Here is a 24519-nt window from a genome sequence, read left to right on the forward strand (position 1 = left end):
CCTTGTGTCATCATCGATTGTCAGCTGGTATGTGGCAGGGCTGTGTGCACTCCACAGGGGTGTGGTTCTAAGTGAAGTAATTAGCCACCAGCTGCGTTCGGGCTGCCTTACCCTGTGCCCTTTCCCCTCCCATGCGCAGCGGGCGTGCATGTGGTTGGGGATGTGGGGGCACCACCATGTCCACCGGTAGGCCCCGGCGTGTTGCAAAATTGTGCAGGACACATGCTGCCACTATGATCCTGCACACTACTGGGGGAGCGTATAACAGCTGCCCGCCAGAACGGTCAAGGGAGCGAAAGCGTGACTTGAGCACTCCAAATGTGCGCTCCACTATGCCCCGGGTTGCAATATGGGCTGTGTTGTATCTTACCTCGGGTGGCGTGGTGGGGTTCCAAATTGGCGTCATCATGTGGGTGCTCAGAGGGTAGGCACTGTCCCCTGGGGAGGTGGTGATGGGTATCATTAGTAGGGTTGTGATTTTACTCAGTATCTGGCATGCATGCATGTGCTGTGGCATTTATACTCACCGAGCAGCCATGTATCGCCATGCCACCCAGCTTCTAGGTCCCGGTTTAGGGTTGACATTCTGTAAATGAAACTGTCGTGGGTGGACCCTGGATAGTTGGCATATACTGAGGTGATGATTCCCTTGGCATCACATACTACCTGGACGTTGATGGAATGCCAGTGCTTGCGGTTTCTATAGATGTGCTCTGATGCCCTGGGGGGACGTAGAGCCACATGGGTGCAATCAATGGCACCTAGGACTTTGCGGAATTGTGCCACCCCGTAGAAATCCTGGATGGCAGCCTGCATTTCTGCAGGTGTTCTGGGAAGGTATATGTGCCTGCGGACTGATGGGCGTGCAGTCATGATGGCCAAGACCTGGTGTAGGCAGCGTGACTGCATGGCCTGTGACACCCCCCCCACTATGGCACTTGTCCGCTGAAATGATCCGTTGGCCAAAAAGTGCAGTACATTGAGGACCTTCTCCAGGGGGCTGACTGCTTGGGAGCAGAGGGTGGGTGATGTGAGGTCATCCTCCCACTCACTGACCAGGTCGAGTATTATGTGAGGTGGAAACCTGTACCTCCCATACACCTGGTCATCAGGCATGCCAAAACGGCTGGTTCTGGGTGTGAAAATTCTGGGCCTGACTATCCTCCTCCTCCTCCTGCGGTATCCCACGATCACTGCTGCTAGGAACGGTATGTTCATCCTGGCGTCTGAGCTTGCTTGTTGTTTGCGCGCACTTTTATGCTGCACGGGTCCATGTACGCCTGCTTCCTGCTGGCGTACGTGTTTCCGGATTAGTGCGTCTTTTTTGGCGCGTTCGTGTGGGCATTCCGCGCATTTGCCTCCTGTACTTCCCCGCCCACCCCAGTAATACACATACTCCGCTCGCCCAGGCCCAATCACGTGTAAAACTTCCCGCGAGCCCCTGAAGTACACGTACCCCGCTCACCCAGGCACAATCTTGTGTAAAACTTCCCGCGAGCCCCTTAAGTACACATACCCCGCTCGCCCAGGCCCAATCGCGAGTGAAACTTCCTGCGCACCCCCGAAATACACGCTATTTTTGACACAGCGAGTGTCCTTGTTTGCCGCGTACCCCTTTGCATGTCATTTGTCCTAGAGGGCCACAGTATGGGACACTCATCAGAGCTGAATATGCAGGCTTTTTGTTAGCGCACATTTTTTAATGCGCAGGGACGGTACCGCCTGCCTTCGTGTGGCGGACATGTGTTGATGTACATAGTTGACTTTTGGTTTGTGTCACGAGATCGCCATTTCACTGCCTGGGGGTGGGTGTGCAAGATGACATGAGTGGGGGCCTGCTGGCAGGTGCCCGGCACTGCTGGAGGGTGGGGGTGCAAGGGGACATGAGTGGGACATGAGTGGGGGCCTGCTGGCAGGTGCCCCTCAGTGCTGGGGGTGGGGGTGCAAGGGGACATGAGTGGGGGCCTGCTGGCAGGTGCCCCTCAGTGCTGGGGGGTGGGGATGCAAGGGAACATGAGTGGGGGCCTGCTGGCAGGTGACCCTCAGTGCTGGGGGTGGGGGTGCAAGGGGACATGAGTGGGGGCCTGCTGGCAGGTGCCTGTTAAGCAGAAACCTGTGCAGTTCCCTCTGGGACCACTGCAAAAGATTTAGGCTTACAGGTGTTTGGCAGTAAACCCACTTGGTAGCAGTCTGTACCACACAGGTTCACCTGGTAGCTGTGGCTGAGCAGTCAGACTTCCCTCAAGAAGAGTTAGGCAGTATGTGGAGTATACAAGATAGGGCAATTTACACAGTAGAACAAGCAGACACGGAACAGAGCTTGGGTGTAAAGATATATAGTTATTTATTTTTAAGGACACATCTATGAAAACACACTGGCACTAATACGGCAAACAACTTCAATTACAATTACTATAAGTACATCAATCCCCTAACAACGGCACCACTTATTTGCAGACAGAGGTGAATGCTTTAACCTAGATGGCACTCTAATATTCGTTAGAACGGGAGAGAAAAGGCAGGGTATGAAACCAACTCGGTACCAACACTTTTACGAAGCAAATGCAAGGCCCGCAAAGTGCAGAGGCCGGGCCCACTCGGAGAGAGGCAAGGTGATATGTCCCAACAAGTATCACAGTGGAACGCACTTCGAGTCTTTGTAGCAAATTGTCACAGAAAGGTTGGACCAGTTTAGAACAAAAAGTTAAGAAGGTCTGGAGGCGACCCAATGGAAAGGTAAGGATTTAAGACACCTCACGCTAACCGTCACAAGGGAAGCCAGGCGGACACAGTACCTTGTAAGTGAAGAGACAGCTCCAGCGGGGGCAGTTGTTCCTGGTGGTGGATGCAAGTCAGGGCTTTGCCAAGAGATGAGATGATCTTGTCGTCGAAGGAAAGTTGAAGATCGTTGCACCACCAGGGAAGAGACCAGCCGCGGAGTGCTCAGTCACAGGGCACCACCTTTTGGTCGCGGTATGGGCTGGTGGCTATCCGGTTGCCGGGGTGCTCAGCACAGGCAATTCGACCACTACACCCTGGAAGTGAAGAAAAAGCAAAGGGACTGGTTGTTCCCACCAGTCAGGGGGAGAAGACTCTCCAGCGGGGAGATCTCCTCTGTCGTTGGGAAGTGGTGAGTCGGTTCAACAGGGCTCCACCGGAGGTGTCGTCATTGCAAGTCGGCTCAGCTTTACCCTCGTCAGATTCTTAGGTCCTGTGGCGAGTTCTGAAGATCCAGTCCCAAAAGCCCTGCTTTTATGCAGCAAACCCCCATTCATTCAGCCTAGCAATCAATCAAAACACGCTAAGTGGTGAGCGGGGTGGCTCACCACTTGGACCAATCACACCAGAGTGCGACTTGAGTTGGCAAGGCAGCTCAGTCCAGGGTGCCTAAACCCCCTCCCACACCCCCTGTGGTACCCAGACAGAATGGCACCACTCTGGAGGGCTTCTGCGTAGAAGCCCGCCAAAAGTGAAACAAAGGGCTCAACCTTTGGTTCGGAGTTACAGAGGTGAACACAGACGCCATTTTAAAAAACGAGTTCTGGCAGAAAATACCGACCGGTAGATTTATTTAAGACAAATAAACCGGCGGTATGTTAGAGACTAACGGGAAAAAGTATTAGCCTCCAACAATGGGAAGAATCCCATAGAGTTATATTCGGGGTCGAATATGACAAGTAGTTTCCACTGCCACCAGCCAAAACTCGACGAGGGGGGACGTGACAGTGCCCCCTCGAATAACAGACCCAGGAGTAATCGAATTACCCCTACTAGTACGTCCACAATAGGATGGTATGTACTAGTTCTGTTAGTAAATTTCGGTCTAGTAAAGCCAATGGTGACTTTACATGCCCTGGGAGACAGTAGTCAGTCCCAGGGTATGGAGTCTATGGTGGGGGTCCTCTAGGACGCCCCAGTGTTACAGCACGGAGGGTGGGGTGTAACACACATAGTAAAACACATGAGACCCTATGGAGTAAAAGACCCCATAGCCCATAGAACACATTGACATTCCCAGGAATCAACCACATTCATGTCCAAGAGTGGGAGAAAAGAGTCTCACTCTTGGCAGGATGGACTAAAACAAACTCTAGAAATCCAGCAAAGCTGCTGGGGGACTCACTAGGTTAGGAAATTCAGCCTAAATAGAGAATTCTCCCTAACACTCGCCCCCCCCAGACTAAGGGACAGGAGGATTTAATCCACTCCTGGATGAATTTCATACCTCTAGTCGATGACATACATCCTAGAGAGACCATCAGCATTTTTGTGGTGACACCCTGACCTGTGCTCAATGGTGAAATCAAACCCTTGCAGGCAGATTGACCATCTCAGTAGTTTTGGGTTTTCCCCTTTCATTTGCATTAACCATCTCAAGGGTTGGTGGTCAGTCTGAATGACAAAAGTAGAACCATACAAGTATGGCCTAAACTTCTTCAGAGCCCACACGATAGCAAAGCATTCTCTTTCGATTGTTGCCCACCTTGTTTCAGGATCCTTCAGCTTGCCGCTGATGAAGCAAACGCGGTGCTCCCTACCTTTCCCATCCAGTTGACTGAGTACAGCACCTATTCCTACATTCGAAGCATCTGTCTGCACAATGAAAGTTTGGTGGTAATCAGGAGCTCTGAGTACTGGGGCTTGGCAAAGAGCCTTTTTCAGGTTTTCAAAAGCCTGATTGCACTCCTCGTTCCATCTAACCTTTTTAGGAAATTTTGGAGAGGAGATGACATTCAGAGGAGAAGCTATGGTCCCATAGTTCTCAATGAAATTTCTGTAATACCCAGTGAGACCTAAGAAGGCTCTCACCTGGGTCTGAGTAGTAGGTGTTGTCCAATTTTGCACAGCTTCAATCTTACTGAGCAAAGGCCTTATTTCTCCACCTCCTACCTCATGTCCAAGATAGACTACCTTACTCTGTCCAATTTGGCATTTACTCGTCTTTATGGTCAGATTGGCCCGTCCAAGAGCCTGCAAAACATCTCTTAGGTGGGTTACATGTTCTTCTCAGGAATTGCTGAACACTGCTATGTCATCCAAGTATGCCATGCAGAAGTCCTCCATCCCATTCAGAACCTGGTTTACCATCCGTTGAAATGTAGCAGGTGCATTTTTCAATCCGAAAGGCATCACCTTAAACTGGTAGAAGCCAACGGGGGTAGAAAATGCAGTTTTCTCCTTGGCATGGTCTGTCAGGGCTATTTGCCAATAGCCTGACGTCAAGTCAAATGTGCTGAGGAACTTGGCTGAACCAAGTTTATCCACCAACTCATCTGTTCTTGGCAAAGGGTGGGCATCAGTCTTGGTGACTGCATTAAGAGCTCTATAATCCACGCAGAATCTAAGTTCTTTAGATCCTGCCTTTGGTACTAACACAACTGGGCTAGACCATGGACTAGTAGAGGGCTCTATTACCCCGAGATCAAGCATCTTGCTGACCTCACCTTTGATGTGGGTTTGTACATTTTCTGACATTCTGTATCCTCTGCTTTTGACTGGCAGACAGTCACCAGTGAGTATGTCATGCTGGCCCCAAGGGGTCAAGCCTGGTGAAAGTGAGAACAGAGAGGCAAACTGATTCAACATAGATTTGCACTCTTCTTGTTGCTCAGGTGTCAGATTTGAAGAGAGATTCACTCTTTCAATTTTTTCGTCTAAAGGTAAGCCTCCGAGGAGAACAGGAAGAGCTTCACTCTCTTCTTCTTCCTCTGATGATGCTAGAAGCAACGCTCCTACATCAGGTCTCGAGACATACGCTTTGAGTCGGTTGGTGTGGAAGACTGTCGGAGCCTCCTTGGGATTGCCCAAGTCCACCAGATAGTTGACCTCTCCGAGTTTACCCACAACTCTGAAGGGTCCCATCCATTTGTCTTGCAAGGCCCTCTGCCTTGTTGGGATCATAACGAGAACTAGCTGGTCTTGAGTGAACTCAACCATGTTCGCCTTTTGATCATGCCAGTGCTTGACCAATGCTTGTCCAGCTTTCAAGTTATTACTTGCTTCTGTCATCATGTGCGACATTCTCCTCCGGAGACCTATCACGTAGTCAGTCACTCTGACTGGCTTGGGGGAAGGAGCACTCTCCATCCCTTCCTTAATCAGGGCCAATGGACCTCTGACGGGATGACCATAGAGAAGCTCAAAGGGAGAATAACCTACTCCCTCCTGAGGGACTTCTCTATAAGCAGAGAGAAGGCAGGGCAGTAGAAGGTTCCATTTTAGTTTAAGGGGTTCTTCTAAAGCACCTATCATGCTCTTCATGGTTCGGTTGAACCTTTCTACCAATCCATTGGTTGGTTGGTGATAAGCTGTTGAGAACTTGTAAGTAACTCCACAGGTTTTCCACATGGCTTTCATGTAGTGGGACATAAAGTTTGACCCCCTGTCAGAGATTACTTCCTTAGGAAACCCGACCCTGGTAAAAATACCAAGGAGGGCCTTAGCCACAGCCGCAGCTGTAACAGTCCTCATAGGAATTGTCTCAGGATACCTAGTAGCATGGTCTACTACAACAAGTATAAACCTGTTGCCTGAGGAGGTTGGAGTATCAAGGGGACCAACAATGTCAATCCCTACTCTCTCAAATGGGACTCCCACAACTGGGAGAGGCACTAAAGGTGCCACATTCTTGGAGCCAACCTTACCAGAGGTCTGGCAGGTGTGGCAGCTCCTGCAGTGTTTTTCTACTTCGGCCCCCATCTTCGGCCAATAAAAGTAGAGAGAGAGCCTTTCGTTAGTCTTCTTGAAACTCAAGTGACCAGCCAAAGGAATCTCGTGGGCTAACTGCAAGAACTGTTGTCTGTTCTCTTGGGATACTTCAAGTCGGTTGTAGTCTCCAGGTGCAGACTCGGTCGGTTCACTGTAGAAGAGGCCATCTTCCCAGTGCAACTGTAACGCTCACCTGATTCCCGCAGAGGCGCCGGTCTTGACTGGGTGAATGCCGTATCTTCAAAGGTGATGTGTAACACACGGTTGGCTCTTTGGGCTGGACCTCTGTGCACTGTATGTCTGACTCGAAGAGCAAGATGTCTGCAGATAGAAAATATGGGATTAATGAACTGGGGTTATTGGGTGCCTCTCTCCTCTTCCCTTTCTCTTCTCCTGTAGAACCCCAAAGGTTAGCACCCTCACCTTAGGTAAGTGAACGCCGAGCTCTCCATCTGCCTCGGGGCAGGGTGCCGTAACCAGTTTCTTCACTGGATAAGGGTGCAGGCCTCTTGACCTCAGAGGACTGCTGTCCGTCGTTAACTGCACGAACGGTAAGTTCTGGGCACTTCAAATGTCTTAAAAGTCTTTTGTAATGATTTCTCTTGTTTTGCAGGGTTCCGGCGATGGCGGATGGCAGGCTGATGAGAGTTGAGGATCGAACCCGCTTGAGGAATAGAAGAGCCTGGAAGCACGTAAGTAAGCGCTTGTAGCCTGCTTCACGATGCGCACTAACTGTCCCTTTTATCTTGCAGGTACAAGTTCGGAGCTTTAGAGAAGCTGAAGGGTGCTGGAATACCCACTGGATTCGGCGTGGGAAGGAGTAATGGCACGTGAGTAATAAAGTTGCCCAATGTCTTTAAACGCACCTTCTTTTGTCTTTCAGATGCGGGATGCAGCGCCAAAGGCCTCCGGAGCGTGCGAAGAGCTGGTAAGCTTTTGTCTTTCAGATGCCGGAATGCAGTGCGAAGACCTCCGGAGCATGCGAAGAGTAGGTAAGCCTTTGTCTTTCAGATGCCGGAATGCAGCGAGAGGCGTTGGTGACAGCCGATGGACCAGGTAAGAGATGCGCTGCCACTGAAGACCGTAGTGCTAACCTGTTCTTTCTTTGTCTTTACAGGTGCTGCTGAAGACTGGTTTCCAGGATGGTAAGCCTTTGTTCCCTTAGGCCCAGGATCAGAAGCAGAAGACACGATGAGCGTTCTGCTGCAGAGAATGCAGAATAACGCAAAGCAAGATTCATCCATCGGGTGTGGTTTAAATAGCCTTCTGTAGTGCTTAGGTGTCTCCTTCCACAGCCACGCCTAAGAAAAGAGTTCCTGCTTTCCAGAAGAGTTCCAGTGTTCTGAACCTAGGGAGTGGCTACTGCCCCATCCAACAGGAAAGGTAGTCCCAAACAGAAGAGGATCAGAGGTTCAACTGGCAGGTAAGTAAGCAGCATGGTCTGCTGCAGTTAAATCCACCCAAGCATTATGAGCCCGGCGCTTCCAGCGCTGGGACTGGGCATCTTTATGAGCCTGGTGCCACTGGCGCCAGGACAGGGTCCAAAAGGTCCCAATTGGGACTGGCTGGCACTCGGAACCGGGGTTATGGGTCTGCTTCCAAGGGAGTCGGGCAAGTCCTGATCTTTTGGAAGCAGAGATCATGACAGCACCCCCCCTCAAGGCCCCTCCCAAACCGGGCTTCTCCGGGGGTTTGGGCTTATTAGGAAATGTTCGATGAAATCTTTTGATTAGACGAGGCGCATGGACATATTCTGCAGGTTCCCAGGATCTTTCTTGGGGACCGTAGCCTTTCCAGTCAATCAGGTAAAATAGTTTAGATTTGGAGATCTTGGAATCCAGGATGCTTTTGACTTCAAACTCGAGTTCTCCATCAACTAGAATAGGTTTTGGAGATGTAGTTAGTCGGGTTTGAGGTTGCACGGGTTTTAATAGAGAGACGTGGAAGACCGGATGTATCTTCATGTGAGGGGGCAAGTCCAACTTGACCGCTACTGGATTTACTATGGTAGTGATGGAATAGGGACCAAGGTATCTTGGGTTGAATGTGCGTGGTCCTTTTAGAGGTAGATATTTGGTGGATAACCAGACTTGATCTCCTGCTTGATATTGGGGGGCTTCCTTCCGATGTTGGTCTGCTCCTTTCTTGTATTGTTCTTTAGCCCTTTGAAGGTGAGAAACGGCTTCCTTAAAGGCTTGGGTGATTGTAGAATGCAGTCCTGATCTTTTGGAAGCAGAGATCATGACAGCAACCTGTATTTCCCAGGCTCTTGCCCTTCAGCCTGGGCTTCTGCCTGGTGGCGAAGACCTTCCAGAGTTGGACATTCCCTCGGTCCCTTACTGAAGTCTGCCCTGTTGGGTCCACCTTCTGCCAGTAAAGACTGCAGCTCAGGATGGTCAACAGGATCCAGATCTCCAATGAGTTCCTGGCCTTCTATTAGCTCTTCCTCAGAGTCTAATTCTACCACACAGGGTTGTACCACCCTCTCAGCCTCAGCTGGAGGGGGAGTTACAGGTGTAACTTTGGACAACCGCGGGGAAGTCCTTGTTGGCTGCACTGGAATGCTGGCTGCTGGTTTTGGGATAGAAGTCTTAGGTTTCCCTTTCGCTTCTGATTTCTTTGAGACAGCAGCTGACAAGTCCAGTGGAGTAGGAGTGATATCTTTCTTCGTCATCTCCTGGGGACTACCTCTCATGGTTCTCTCCCTTGCAGGTCTGGTTAGCTCCTGTAACCGTTAACTAGGAGGTCTGGGGGTATGAGACACAACTCCGAGAGTTTTTAAATCGCTACCCAACAGAACTCGTCCTGGTACCTCACTCTGTATGCTGACAGGTATCTTTACAGTCATGTCGTTACACTGGATGAGAACTGGTAATTGGGAAAGCATCTGCACAGGCCCTCCAGCTAACTTGGTGAGGCGTTTGGGTGCCTTAGCAACATCCTCAGCCTGAAAAAAGGATTTATCCACCACAGTTATGCTGGCCCCAGTGTCCCTAATGGCAGGAGTCTCCTGACCATTCACCTGGACACTGTCCTTATAATACCCTTTAGTATTATCTGGGATAGAATTATAGACATCTAAATTCTGTTGTTCCCACAAACCCAGTGACACTAAAGAAACACTGGCTGAGACTCCAGTGGGTTCATCAGCCAGCAGTAGAAAGTTTCCACTTGCAATTTGGACTTCCTCCTCTGGAGCGAAGGCTAAGGAGACAAGCTGGACCCCTGAAGGTTTACCCTTGCATCTGGGATCTCCTTTCACATGGTCAGTCGAGCCACAAACAAAGCATTTACCGAATGCTTTCTGGAATGGTGGCTTGTTCTGGCCTCCCTCCGGTTTGGCACCAGAAGGTACACTATTCTGCTGTGGTTTTCCTTGTGGCTTACCCTTATGGTTTTGTTTGGGGCCCTCTTTGGAATTTGAGTTATTAGAATTCTTTTTAGGCTGTTTTCCCTCATCCTTCTTCTGAGTTGCCCCAGAATCCTTATGAGTAGCCCTGTTGGCAACCCACAAGTCAGCAGCCCTAGCTAGCTTCCTGGAATCCAATTCCTGCGAGTCAGCCAAGTGCTGTCTGAGCTCAGGAGAACAGGCATCATACATAGACTCCAACATAAAAAGATTCTTCATACCCTCATAAGTGTTCACTTTGTAACCCTTAATCCATCCCTCTAAGTTTTTCAACCCTTCACTCACCCAGGTAGCCCAAGGGGTACCATCATGCTTTTTGAGGGTTCTAAACCTCTTAAGATACTGGGAAGGGGTCTTCCCGAACCTAGCTATCAAAGCTAGTTTCACACTTACGTAATCCTTCTTATCCACCTCCCCCAACTCCATTACCACATCAGTTGCAACAGGGGGGAGCCTAGAGAACAACCAGGGAAGAAACTCATTCCCTGTGATGTCCTGGAGCCCATGATTATATTCAAACATTTTCAACCAATCCAACACATCCAATCTCGGTTCATACATACCCTCTAATTCCTTAGGCATCCGGGGTCTTTTGGCACTGGAACTTCTAGAGGAACCAGAGGAGAGAGAAGCATTTTCCACAGACAACTTTTTCATCTCTAACTCATGATTAAGTTCTATTTCTCTGAGTCTTAACTCAGCCTGCTTCTGCTCAGCTTGGGCATTCATTCGTCTGAACTCTAGCTCTTGGTTTCTTTCAGATTGGGCTAAAAAACGCTTGTACTCTAATTCGAGCTTCATTTTTTCAAGTTCAAAATAAGCAGGGTTACATGTGGGACCTGGTATGGGCCCCGTAGGTACAGCAGGTAAGGCAGGCAGAGGCTCACAGTGGCTAACTTCATTAGGTTCACTTTCCTCTTCTGACTCATTATCAAGACTTTGATTCAGATCAATACCATCACTGTTTTCTACATTCGCTGGAGAAGTTGGTTCCTCTGAACCAGTACCCAGACTTTGGTTTTCCAGCAATCTCGCTATCAGTTCTACTTTCTTGCCTCTTACAGAAAGATTCCTTTGTCTACAGAGAGCTCTCAAACTCTCAGTACTTTCACGTGACAAGGACTCTTGGCTGTAAACTTCCATAGTAGACATGTTTTTGAAAGTTTCTTTTTAGTGCTAAGCTTTGTGATTAGTTATCCTAAAGTGTTGAAAAGCACTCTAAACTGTATACTCGATACAAATCCCACCGCTGTACACCAGGGTTCAGCAGAAACCTGTGCAGTTCCCTCTGGGACCACTGCAAAAGATTTAGGCTTACAGGTGTTTGGCAGTAAACCCACTTGGTAGCAGTCTGTACCACACAGGTTCACCTGGTAGCTGTGGCTGAGCAGTCAGACTTCCCTCAAGAAGAGTTTGGCAGTATGTGGAGTATACAAGATGGGGCAATTTACACAGTAGAACAAGCAGACATGGATCAGAGGTTGGGTATCAAGATATATAGTTATTTATTTTTAAGGACACATCTATGAAAACACACTGGCACTAATATGGCAAACAACTTCAATTACAATTACTATAAGTACATCAATCCCCTAACAATATTTTGACAAGTCTAGGTTCAACGGCACCACTTATTTGCAGACAGAGGTGAATGCTTCAACCTAGATGGTACTCTAGTATTCGTTAGAACGGGAGAGAAAAGGCAGGGTATGAAACCAACTCGGTACCAACACTTTTACAAAGCAAATGCAAGGCCCGCAAGGCAGGGTCTACTGTGGATCACAAAGTTCAGAGGCCCGGCCCACTCGGAGAGAGGCAAGGCGATATGTCCCAACAAGTATCACAGTGGAAACGCACTTCGAGTCTTTGTAGCAAATTGTCACAGAAAGGTTGGACCAGTTTAGAACAAAAAGTTAAGAAGGTCTGGAGGCCACCCAATGGAAAGGTAAGGATTTAAGCCACCTCACGCTAACCGTCACAAGGGAAGCCAGGCGGACACGGTACCTTGTAAGTGAAGAGACAGCTCCGGCGGGGGCAGTTGTTCCTGGTGGTGGATGCAAGTCGGGGCTTTGCCAAGAGATGAGATGATCTCGTCGTCGAAGGAAAGTTGAAGATCGTTGCACCACCAGGGAAGAGACCAGCCGCAGAGTGCTCCGTCACAGGGCACTACCTTTTGGTCGTGGTATGGGCTGGTGGCTATCCGGTTGCCGGGGTGCTCAGCACGGGCAATTCGACCACTACGCCCTGGAAGCGAAGAAAAAGCAAAGGGACTGGTTGTTCCCACCAGTCAGGGGGAGAAGACTCTCCAGCGGGGAGATCTCCTCTGTCGTTGGGAAGTGGTGAGTCAGTTCAGCAGGGCTCCACCGGAGGTGTCGTCGTTGCAGGTCGGCTCAGCTTTACCCTCGTCGGATTCTTAGGTCCTGTGGCGACTTCTGAAGATCCAGTCCCAAAAGCCCTGCTTTTATGCGGCAAACCCCCATTCATTCAGCCTAGCTGTCAATCAAAACACGCTAAGTGGTGAGCGGGGTGGCTCACCACTTGGGCCAATCACACCAGAGTGCGACTTGAGTTGGCAAGGCAACTCAGTCAAGGGTGCCTAAACCCCCTCCCACACCCCCTGTGGTACCCAGACAGAATGGCACCACTCTGGAGGGCTTCTGCGTAGAATCCCGCCAAAAGTGGAACAAAGGGCTCAACCTTTGGTTCGGAGTTACAGAGGTGAACACAGACGACATTTTAAAAAATGAGTTCTGGCAGAAAATACCGACCGGTAGATTTATTTAAGACAAATAAACCGGCGGTATGTTAGAGACTAACGGGAAAAAGTATTAGCCTCCAACAATGGGAAGCATCCCATATAGTTATATTCGGGGTCAAATATAACAAGTAGTTTCCACTGCCACCAGCCAAAACTCGACGAGGGGGGACGGGACAGTGCCCACTCGAATAACAGACCCAGGGGTAATCGAATTACCCCTACTAGTACGTCCACAATAGGATGGTTTGTACTAGTTCTGTTAGTAAATTTCGGTCTAGACAGTAGTCAGTCCCAGGGTATGGAGTCTATGGTGGGGGTCCTCTAGGATGCCCCAGTGTTACGGCACGGAGGGTACGGTGTAACACACATAGTAAAACACATGAGACCCTATGGAGTAAAATACCCCATAGCCCATAGAACACATTGACATTCCCAGGAATCAACCACATTCATGTCCAAGAGTGGGAGAAAAGAGTCTCACTCTTGGCAGGATGGACAAAAACAAACTCCAGAAATCCAGCAAAGCTGCTGGGGGACTCACTAGGTTAGGAAATGCAGCCTAAACAGAGAATTCTCCCTACTAGTGCCCTGCACTGCTGGGGGGTGGGGGTGCAATGGGACATGAGTGGGGGCCTGCTGGCAGGTGCCCTGCACTGCTGGGGGGTGGGGGTGCAAGGGGACACGAGTGGGACATAAGTGGGGGCCTGCTGGAAGGTGCCCCTCAGTGCTGGGGGGTGGGGGTGCAAGGGGACATGAGTGGGACATGAGTGGGGGCCTGCTGGCAGGTGCGCTGTGTTAGGCAGAAACCTGTGCAGTTCCCTCTGGTACCACTGCAAAAGATTTAAGACCACAGGTGTTTGACAGTAAACCCACTTGGTAGCAGTCTGTGCCACACAAATTCACTTGGCAGCTGTGGCTGAGCAGTCAGACTTCCCTCAAGAAGAGTTAGGCCGTATTTGGAGTATACAGGATAGGGCAACTTACACAGTAGAACAAGCAGACACTGATCAGAGCTTGGGTGTAAAGATATATAATTATTTATTTAAAAACACATCTATGGAAAACACACAGGCACTAATATTGCAAATAACTTCAACCACAGTTACTATAAGTATATATCAATCCCATAACAATATTTCGACAAGTCTAGGTTCAACGGCACCACTTATTTGCAGACAGAGGTGAATGCTTCAACCTAGATGGTACTCTAGTATTCGTTAGAAAGGAAGAGAAAAAGGCAGGGTATGAAACCAACTCAGTACCAACACTTTTACGAAACAAATGCAAGGCGAGCAAGGCAGGGTCTACTGTAAATCACAAAGTTCAGAGGCCAGGCCCACTCGGAGAGAGGCAAGGCGGTATGTCCCAAAAGTATCACAGTGGAAATGCACTTCAAGTCTTTGTAGCAAAATGTCACAGAAAGGTTGGACCAGTTTAGAACAAAAGTTTAAGAAGGTCTGAAGGCGACCCAATGGGAAGGTAAGGATTTAAGACATCTCACGCTAACCGTCACAAGGGAAGCCAGGCGGACACAGTACCTTGCAAGTGAAGAGACAGCTCCGGTGGGGGCAGTTGTTCCTGGTGGTGGATGCAAGTCGGGGCTTTGCCAGAAGATGAGAGGACCCCGTCGTCGAGGAAAAGTTGAAGATCGTTGCACCACCAGGGAAGAGACCAGCCGCGGAGTGCTCAGTCACAAGGTACCACCTTTTGGTCGCGGTACAGTGGTTAGTGGCTATCCGGTTGCCGGGGTGCTCAGCACGGGCAATTCGACCACTAGACGTCCTGGAAGCGAAGAAAAAGCAAGGGACTGGTTGTTCCCACCAGTCAGGGGAAGAAGACTCTCCAGCAGGGAGATCTCCTCTGTCGTTGGGAAGTGGTGAGTCGGTTCAGCAGGGCTCCACCGGAGGTGTCATCGTTGCAGGTCGGCTCAGCTTTACCCTCGTCGGATTCTTAGGTCCTGTGCCAACTTCTGAAGTTCCAGTCCCAAAAGCCCTGCTTTTATGCAGAAAATCCCCATTCATTCAGCCTAGCTGTCAATCAAACATGCTAAGTGGTGAGCGGGGTGGCTCACCAATCGGGCCAATCACACAAGAGTGCGACTTGAGTTGGCAAGGCAACTCAGTCCAGGGTGCCTAAACCCCCTCCCACACCTTCTGTGGTACCCAGACAGAATGGCACCTCTCTGGAGGGCTTCTGTACAGAAGCTCGCCAAAAGTCGAACAAAGGGCTCAACCTTTGGTTCGGAGTTACAGAGGCGAACACATACGCCATTTTAAAAACCGAGTTCTGGCAGAAAATACCAACCGGTGGATTTATTTAAGACAAATAAACTGGCGGTATGTTAGAGACTAAATGTGAAAAAGTATTAGCCTCCAACAATGGGAAGAATCCCATAGGAATATATTCGGGGTCGAATATAAAAAGTAGTATCCACTGCCACCAGCCAAAACTCGACGAGGGGGACGGGACAGTGCCCCCTCGAACAACAGACCCAGGGGTAATCGAATTACCCCTACCAGTACGTCCACAATAGGATGGTTTGTACTAGTTCTGTTAGTAAATTTAGGTCTAGTAAAGCCAATGGTGACTTTACATGCCCTGGGAGACAGTAGTCAGTCCCAGGGTATGGCGTCTATGGTGGGGATCAGCTAGGACACCCCAGTGTTACGGCACGAAGGGTGCGGTGTAACACACATAGCAAAACACATGAGGCCCTATGGAGTAAAAGACCCCATAGCCCACAGAACACATTGACATTCAAAGAAATCAACCACATTCATGTCCAAGAGTGGGAGGAAAAGAGTCTCACTCTTGGCAGGATGAAAAAAAAAACACCAGAAATCCAGCAAAGCTGCTGGGGGACTCACTAGGTTAGGAAATTCAGCCTAAACAGAGAATTCTCCCTAACACCCTGCGCTGCTGGGGGGTGGGGGTGCAAGGGGACATGAGTGGGGGCCTGCTGTCAGGTGCCCTGCACTGTGGGGGGTGCAAGGGGACATGAGTGGGGGCCTGCTGGCAGGTGCCCTGCACTGCTGGGGGATGGGTGTGCAAGGGGACATGAGTGGGACATGAGTGGGGGCCTGCTGGCAGGTGCCCCTCAGTGCTGGGGGGTGGGGGTGCAAGGGGACATGAGTGGGGGCCTGCTGGCAGGTGCCCTGCACTGCGGGGGCGTGGGGGTGCAAGGGGACATGCGTGGTGGCCTGCTGGCAGATGCTCCTCAGTGCTGGGGGGTGGGCGTGCAAGAGGACATGAGTGGGGGCCTGCTGGCAGGTGCCCTGCACTGCTGGGGGGTGGGGGTGCAAGGGGACATGAGTGGGGGCCTGCTGGCAGGTGCCCTGCACTGCTGGGGGGTTGGGTGCAAGGGGACATGAGTGGTGGCCTGCTGGCAGGTGCCCTGCACTGCTGGGGTATGGGGGTGCAAGGGGACATGAGTGGGGGCCTGCTGGTAGGTGCCCTGCACTGCTGGGGGGTGGGGGTGCAAGGGGACATGAGTGAGGGCCTGCTGGCAGGTGCCCTGCACTGCTGGGGGTGCAAGGGGACATGAGTGGGGGCCTGATGGCAGGTGCCCTGCACTGCTGGGGGATGGGTGTTGTTAGGGAGAATTCTCTGTTTAGGCTGAATTTCCCTACCTAGTGAGTCCCCCAGCAGCTTTGCTGGATATCTGGGTTTATTTTTTCTCCCCTGCCCAGAGTGAGACTCTTTTACCCTCACTCTTGGACATGTTGAAGTGTGTTTTCTTGGTTAAACCTTGTGTTGAATGGGCTATGGGGTCTTTTACTCCATAGGGCCTCATGTATTTTTGTGATGTGGGTTACACAGCACCCTCTGTGCCGTGACCCAGGGGTGTCCTAGGGACTCCCCAACATAGACTCCATACCCTGGGACTGACTACTGTCTCCCAGGGCATGTAAAGTCACCAAAGGCTTTGCTAGTCTTAAATCCTGAACAGAACCAGTACAAACCATCATATTGTGGACGTACTGGCTGGGGCAATTCGATTGCCCCAGGGTCTGTTAGTCGAGGGGGCACGTCTCCGTCCCCCCTGATCGAGTTTTGGCTGGTGGCAGTGGAAACTACGTTTTATATTCGACCGCGAATATTTTCCTATGGGATTTCCCATTGTTTTAGGCTAACACATTTAATTATTTATTTACGGTAGCCTTAAACCTACCGCCGGGTTATATATTTATTATTATAACTCCGGTTGGGACTTTTTGCCAAAACTTGATTCTAAAATGGCGTTGGTGTTCGCCTCTGTAACTCTGACCCAAAGTGGAGCCCTTTGTTCCACTTTTGGCGGGCTTCTCCACAGAAGCCCTCCAAAGTGGTGCCACTCTGTCTGGGGTACTTAGGAGGGGTGGAAGGGGATTTAGGCACCCTGGACTGAGTTACCTTGGTAACTCAAGTCGCACTCCGTCCTGATTGGCCCAAGTGGTGAGCCGGCCGGCTCACCACTTAGCATGTTTGAGTGACAGCTAGGCTGGGTGAATGGGGGTTTGCTGCATAAAAGCAGGGCTTTGGGGACTGGAACTTCAGAAGTCGCCACAGGACCAAGAATCCGACGAGGGAAGAGCTGAGCCGACCTGCTTCGACGACACCACCCGGTGGAGCCCTGCTGAACCGTCTCACCACTTTTCCCGACGACCGAGGAGAACTCTTAACGGAGTGGCTCCTTCCCTTGACTGGTGGGGACAACCAGTTTTCACCTTCTTTCCGCTTCTCGAGGTATCTCGTGGCCGCCTTGCCCGTGCCAAGCACCCCGGCAACCGGAATACCACACTTTTACCCCTAACCGCGAAAGTCGGTACAACCCTTTAACCGGAGGACTCCGCGGCTGGTTTCTTCCCGGGCAGTGCAACGACCTTCTTCTTCTGCTCTTCAGCGAGAACTTCTTCTCCCCTGACCGACGTCGAGCCTGGCTGCCACTGCCTGGAACAACTGCCACCGCTGGAGGATCCTTTCCGCTTAAGGTACCGTGTTCTGCCTGGCTTCCCTTGCCACCGACTGTATGGGGTAGTTTTAGCCCCCGGCTTTCGAACCTGGGAGTGCCTGGGACACCCTGGCTAAACTTTCTAAGCCACTCTAAACTCTTTCTAACTCTTTGCAAGACTTTGAATCCCTACTAACAGTGTGATCTTGGGCACATTTTCGCTCCGGCTACTCTAAGAGTGGGCCCTGCCTAGTGACTTTTGCTCACCTGTGACTTTGTACTTCTTTGAGCCTATTGCAAGTGTTCTGGACCTTAGAGTGGTGTGTTTAACCTATTTCTGTTTCTTTTATCCCTTTCTTGAACCTACTAGAGTGTCATCTAACGTTAAGCACTCACCTCTGTTCGAATTATGTGGTGTTAACCTAGAGTTGTCTAGATAGGAGTAAGGGTTGAAACTGCTTTCATTATAACTGTGTTTGAAGAGTTTTTACTATATTTTTGCTAGAGTGATTTCAACTTATGTGTGTTTAATAAATAAATAACTATATACTTTTGAAACCAAGCTCTGGTCAGTGTTTGCTTGTGCTATTGTATTTGAGTACCTATGGTGTATACTTTACATACTGCCTAACTCTTCTTGAGGGAAGTCTGACTGCTCAGCCACAGCTACCAAGTAAATCTGGGTGGTGCAGACTGCTACCAAGTGGGTTTACTGCTATACCTGTAGTCTTAAATCTTTTGCAGTGTTCCCCAAGGGAACTGCACAGGTTTCTGCCTAACACTGGTGTACAGCGGTGGGATTTGTATTAAGTATACATTTTAGTGTGCTTTAGATACCTTAGTGCAACTAACCACAAAGCTTAGCACTATAAAAGTAAACCTCTAACATGTCAGTTATAGAAAGCTATAGTCAAGAGTCCCTTGCAGCCAAAACTGCTGATTGTTTAAGAGTACTCTGTAAACATAAAGACCTCCTGACTAAGGGCAAGAAAATGGAGCTGATTGAAAGATTGTTAGCTAACCAAAGTCTGGGTGAGGGTTCAGAGGAACCTACCACTCCAGCAACTGTAGATGACAGTATTGAAATTAACATGGAGCAAAATGTTGATGATTCTGAGGAAGAGTCAGAAGAGGAGGGTGAGGCTGTTGTGACTGTCCCCCCTAGGCCTCTACCTGCTCTACCTGCTGTACCTACTGGGCCTTTACCAGGTCCCACATTTAGTCCTCAGTACTTTGAACTGGAGAAAATGAAACTAGAATTGGAGTATAAGAAACTGAATGCTCAAACTGACAAAGAACTAAGGCTAAGGGAAATGGAGCTCAAGTATGAGCTAGAAATGAAGAAATTATCTGTTGAGAATGCTTCTCTCTCCGGCTCCTCTAGAAGTTCCAGTCCTAAAAGACCCCGGATGCCTAAAGAATTGGTTGGTATGTATGAGCCTAAGTTGGATGTGTTGGATTGGTTGTCTCTGTTTGAATATAATCATGGGCTCCAGAACATCACAGGAAATGACTTACTCACCTGGTTGTTCTCTAGGCTTCCCCCTGTTGCAACTGATGTGGTAATGGAGATGGGGGAGGAGGATAGGAAGGACTATGAATGTGTGAAACTAGCTTTGATAGCTAGGTTTGGGAAGACCCCTTCCCAGTATCTTAAGAGGTTTAGGAGCCTCAAAAAGCATGATGGTACCCCTTGGGCTACCTGGGTGAATGAATGTTTGAAAAACTTAGAGGGATGGATTAAGGGTTACAAGGTGAACACTTATGAAGGTATGAAGAATTTGTTTATGTTGGAGACTATTTATGATGCCTGCTCTCCTGAGCTCAGACAACACTTGGCTGATTCCAGGGAATTAGATTCCCGGAAACTAGCTAAGGCTGCTGACTTGTGGGTTGCCAACAGGGCCACTCACAAGGATTCTGGGGTCACTCAGAAGAAGGATGGGGAGAAACAGCCTAAAAAGGACTCCAAAGAGAATTCTAATACTACAAATTCCAAAGAGGGCCCCAAACAAAACTATAAGGGTAAGCCACAAGGGAAACCAAATCAGGCTAGTATACCTCCTGGTCCCAGACCAGAAGGAGGTCAGAACAAGCCACCCTTCCAGAGAGCATTTGGACAATGCTATGTCTGTCAGGGTACTGACCATATCAAAGGAGATCCCAAGTGCAAGGGTAAACCTGCAGGGATCAGCACAGTCTCCTTAGCCTTCACTCCTGAGGATGAAGTACAGATGGCTAGTGCCCACTTTGAACTCTTTGCTGAAGAACCCTTGGGTCTTCAAGCAACTGTAAACTTAGAGCCTATGGGTCTGGTTAGTCCCCAGAATAGGGTTGTGTATAACTCCCTACCTGTTAACTCTAAGGTGTATTATGTGGACAGTGTTCTTGTCAATGGCCAGGATACTCCTGCCAGGAGAGACACTGGGGCCAGCAGAACAGTAGTGGATGAAAGCTTCTTTCAACCTGAGGATGTGGCCAAAGCACCCAAAGGTCCCACTAAGATGTCTGGAGGCCCTGTCCAAATGGTTCCTATTCTACCAGCCCTCATTCAGTGTAACAACATGACAGTGAGGATCCCTGTCAGTGTTCAGACTGAGGTACCTGGGAAGGTCCTGTTGGGGAATGACCTAAGAACTCTAGGAGTAGTGTCACATACCCCCAGGCCTCCCAGTATGGAGAAGCAGAACTTAACCAAATTGGCTAGAAAGGCTACCTTGAAGGACCCTTCTAAGCCTGTGGGACCCTCTACTGAGAACCCCACTACAAGCCTTGGGTTTAGTAAGTTGACCTCTGACCCAGGCACCTTTCAGGATAGTATGCTAGGAACATGGGAGCCCCAACCAAGCTCCATCATTGTTCCCCTAGTCTCAGAGTCTCTGACTCCCCCTGCTTCTGAGGAAGAGGTGGATAGACCAACTAGGCCCCTATCTGGACCTGAGAGAACTGGTAATTCTCAGTGCTGGTGGAAAACCAGAAAAGAAAAGTCTAAGGCCAAAAACCTTCAGACTGTTGGACCTTCCACTGAAGACCCCAACTCAAATCCTAATATTAGGGGGGAAACTCCTAAAATAGGTAAGGGTAGATCTAAGAGGAAGGGGAAGCAGGTACATTGCCTAACCCCAACCCCTCCAACCAAGAGGCCTAAGACCCAACCTGCTCCCACAAGAGAGGTGGTGAGGAACCTTGGAGGCCCCTCTAGATCTAAGGGAATCCTTTATAAGGACCCCTTCAAAAAGCCTAACCTAGGTTCAGAAGTTGTACCAACTTCTGAGGGACTGGTCAACCATATCCCCTATAACAAAAAGACTGATGTTCCTCAAAGGGTCTGTAGGTCCGTTAGCTTGCAGAAGAAAACCTTTGAGTTCTCCATTGAACATAGGTCAAGGTGTCACCATCAAAATGCTGATGGACTCTCTAGGATGTATATCATCGACTAGAGGTATGAGGTTCATCCAGGAGTGGATTAAATCCTCCTGTCCCTTAGTCTGGGGGGGGCGAGTGTTAGGGAGAATTCTCTGTTTAGGCTGAATTTCCCTACCTAGTGAGTCCCCCAGCAGCTTTGCTGGATATCTGGGTTTATTTTTTCTCCCCTGCCCAGAGTGAGACTCTTTTACCCTCACTCTTGGACATGTTGAAGTGTGTTTTCTTGGTTAAACCTTGTGTTGAATGGGCTATGGGGTCTTTTACTCCATAGGGCCTCATGTATTTTTGTGATGTGGGTTACACAGCACCCTCTGTGCCGTGACCCAGGGGTGTCCTAGGGACTCCCCAACATAGACTCCATACCCTGGGACTGACTACTGTCTCCCAGGGCATGTAAAGTCACCAAAGGCTTTGCTAGTCTTAAATCCTGAACAGAACCAGTACAAACCATCATATTGTGGACGTACTGGCTGGGGCAATTCGATTGCCCCAGGGTCTGTTAGTCGAGGGGGCACGTCTCCGTCCCCCCTGATCGAGTTTTGGCTGGTGGCAGTGGAAACTACGTTTTATATTCGACCGCGAATATTTTCCTATGGGATTTCCCATTGTTTTAGGCTAACACATTTAATTATTTATTTACGGTAGCCTTAAACCTACCGCCGGGTTATATATTTATTATTATAACTCCGGTTGGGACTTTTTGCCAAAACTTGATTCTAAAATGGCGTTGGTGTTCGCCTCTGTAACTCTGACCCAAAGTGGAGCCCTTTGTTCCACTTTTGGCGGGCTTCTCCACAGAAGCCCTCCAAAGTGGTGCCACTCTGTCTGGGGTACTTAGGAGGGGTGGAGGGGGATTTAGGCACCCTGGACTGAGTTACCTTGGTAACTCAAGTCGCACTCCGTCCTGATTGGCCCAAGTGGTGAGCCGGCCGGCTCACCACTTAGCATGTTTGAGTGACAGCTAGGCTGGGTGAATGGGGGTTTGCTGCATAAAAGCAGGGCTTTGGGGACTGGAACTTCAGAAGTCGCCACAGGACCAAGAATCCGATGAGGGAAGAGCTGAGCCGACCTGCTTCGACGACACCACCCGGTGGAGCCCTGCTGAACCGTCTCACCACTTTTCCCGACGACCGAGGAGAACTCTTAACGGAGTGGCTCCTTCCCTTGACTGGTGGGGACAACCAGTTTTCACCTTCTTTCCGCTTCTCGAGGTATCTCGTGGCCGCCTTGCCCGTGCCAAGCACCCCGGCAACCGGAATACCACACTTTTACCCCTAACCGCGAAAGTCGGTACAACCCTTTAACCGGAGGACTCCGCGGCTGGTTTCTTCCCGGGCAGTGCAACGACCTTCTTCTTCTGCTCTTCAGCGAGAACTTCTTCTCCCCTGACCGACGTCGAGCCTGGCTGCCACTGCCTGGAACAACTGCCACCGCTGGAGGATCCTTTCCGCTTAAGGTACCGTGTTCCGCCTGGCTTCCCTTGCCACCGACTGTACGGGGTAGTTTTAGCCCCCGGCTTTCGAACCTGGGAGTGCCTGGGACACCCTGGCTAAACTTTCTAAGCCACTCTAAACTCTTTCTAACTCTTTGCAAGACTTTGAATCCCTACTAACAGTGTGATCTTGGGCACATTTTCGCTCCGGCTACTCTAAGAGTGGGCCCTGCCTAGTGACTTTTGCTCACCTGTGACTTTGTACTTCTTTGAGCCTATTGCAAGTGTTCTGGACCTTAGAGTGGTGTGTTTAACCTATTTCTGTTTCTTTTATCCCTTTCTTGAACCTACTAGAGTGTCATCTAACGTTAAGCACTCACCTCTGTTCGAATTATGTGGTGTTAACCTAGAGTTGTCTAGATAGGAGTAAGGGTTGAAACTGCTTTCATTATAACTGTGTTTGAAGAGTTTTTACTATATTTTTGCTAGAGTGATTTCAACTTATGTGTGTTTAATAAATAAATAACTATATACTTTTGAAACCAAGCTCTGGTCAGTGTTTGCTTGTGCTATTGTATTTGAGTACCTATGGTGTATACTTTACATACTGCCTAACTCTTCTTGAGGGAAGTCTGACTGCTCAGCCACAGCTACCAAGTAAATATGGGTGGTGCAGACTGCTACCAAGTGGGTTTACTGCTATACCTGTAGTCTTAAATCTTTTGCAGTGTTCCCCAAGGGAACTGCACAGGTTTCTGCCTAACAGGTGTGCAGGGGACATGAGTGGGACATGAGTGGGGGCCTGCTGGAAGGTGCCCTGCACTGCTGGGGGTGGGGATGCAAGGGGACATGAGTGGGGTTTTTGCTGGCAGGTGCCCTGCACTGCTGGGGGGTGGGTGTGCAAGGGGACATGAGTGGGACATGAGTGGGGGCCTGCTGGCAGGTGCCCTGCACTGCTGGGGGGTGGGGGTGCAAGGGGACATGAGTGGTGGCCTGCTGGCAGATGCCCCTCAGTGCTGGTGGTGGGCGTGCAAGGGGACATGAGTGGGGGCCTGCTGGCAGGTGCCCTGCACTGCTGGGGGGGTGCAAGGGTACATGAGTGGGGGCCTGCTGGCAGGTGCCCTGCACTGATGGGGGGTGGGGTGCAAGGGGACATGAGTGGGACATGAGTGGGGGCCTGCTGGCAGGTGTCCCGCACTGCTGGGGGTGGGGGTGCAAGGGGACATGAGTGGGACATGAGTGGGGGCCTGCTGGCAGGTGCCCTGCACTGCTGGGGGGTGGGGGTGCAAGGGGACATGAGTGGGGGCCTGCTGGCAGGTGCTCTGCACTGCTAGGGGGTGGGGGTGCAAGGGGACATGAGTGGGGGCCTGCTGGCAGGTGCCCTGCACTGCTGGGGGTGCAAGGGGACATGAGTGGGGGCCTGATGGCAGGTACCCTGCACTGCTGGGGGATGGGTGTGCAGGGGACGTGAGTGGGACATGAGTGGGGGCCTGCTGGAAGGTGCCCTGCACTGCTGGGGGTGGGGATGCAAGTGTCATGATCTCTGCTTCCAAAAGGTCAGGGTTTTCCCAACTCCCTTGGAAGCAGATCCATAACCCAGGTTCCGAGTGCCAACCAGTCCCAATTGGGACCTTTTGGACCCAGTCCTGGCGCCAGTGGCACCAGGCTCATAAATATGCCCAGTCCCAGCGCTGGAAGCGCCGGGCTCATAATGCTTGGGTGGACTTACCTTCAGCAGACCATGCTGCTTACTTGCCTGCCAGTTGAGCCTCTGATCCTCTTCTGTTTGGAACTACTTTTCCTGTTGGGTGGGGCTGGAGCCACTCCCTAGATTCAGAACACTGGAACTCTTCTGG

The sequence above is a fragment of the Ambystoma mexicanum genome, chromosome 6p (genome assembly GCF_040938575.1).
Source record: "Ambystoma mexicanum isolate Mex_15411 chromosome 6p, UKY_AmexF1_1, whole genome shotgun sequence".
NCBI classification, from domain to species: Eukaryota; Metazoa; Chordata; class Amphibia; order Caudata; family Ambystomatidae; genus Ambystoma; species Ambystoma mexicanum.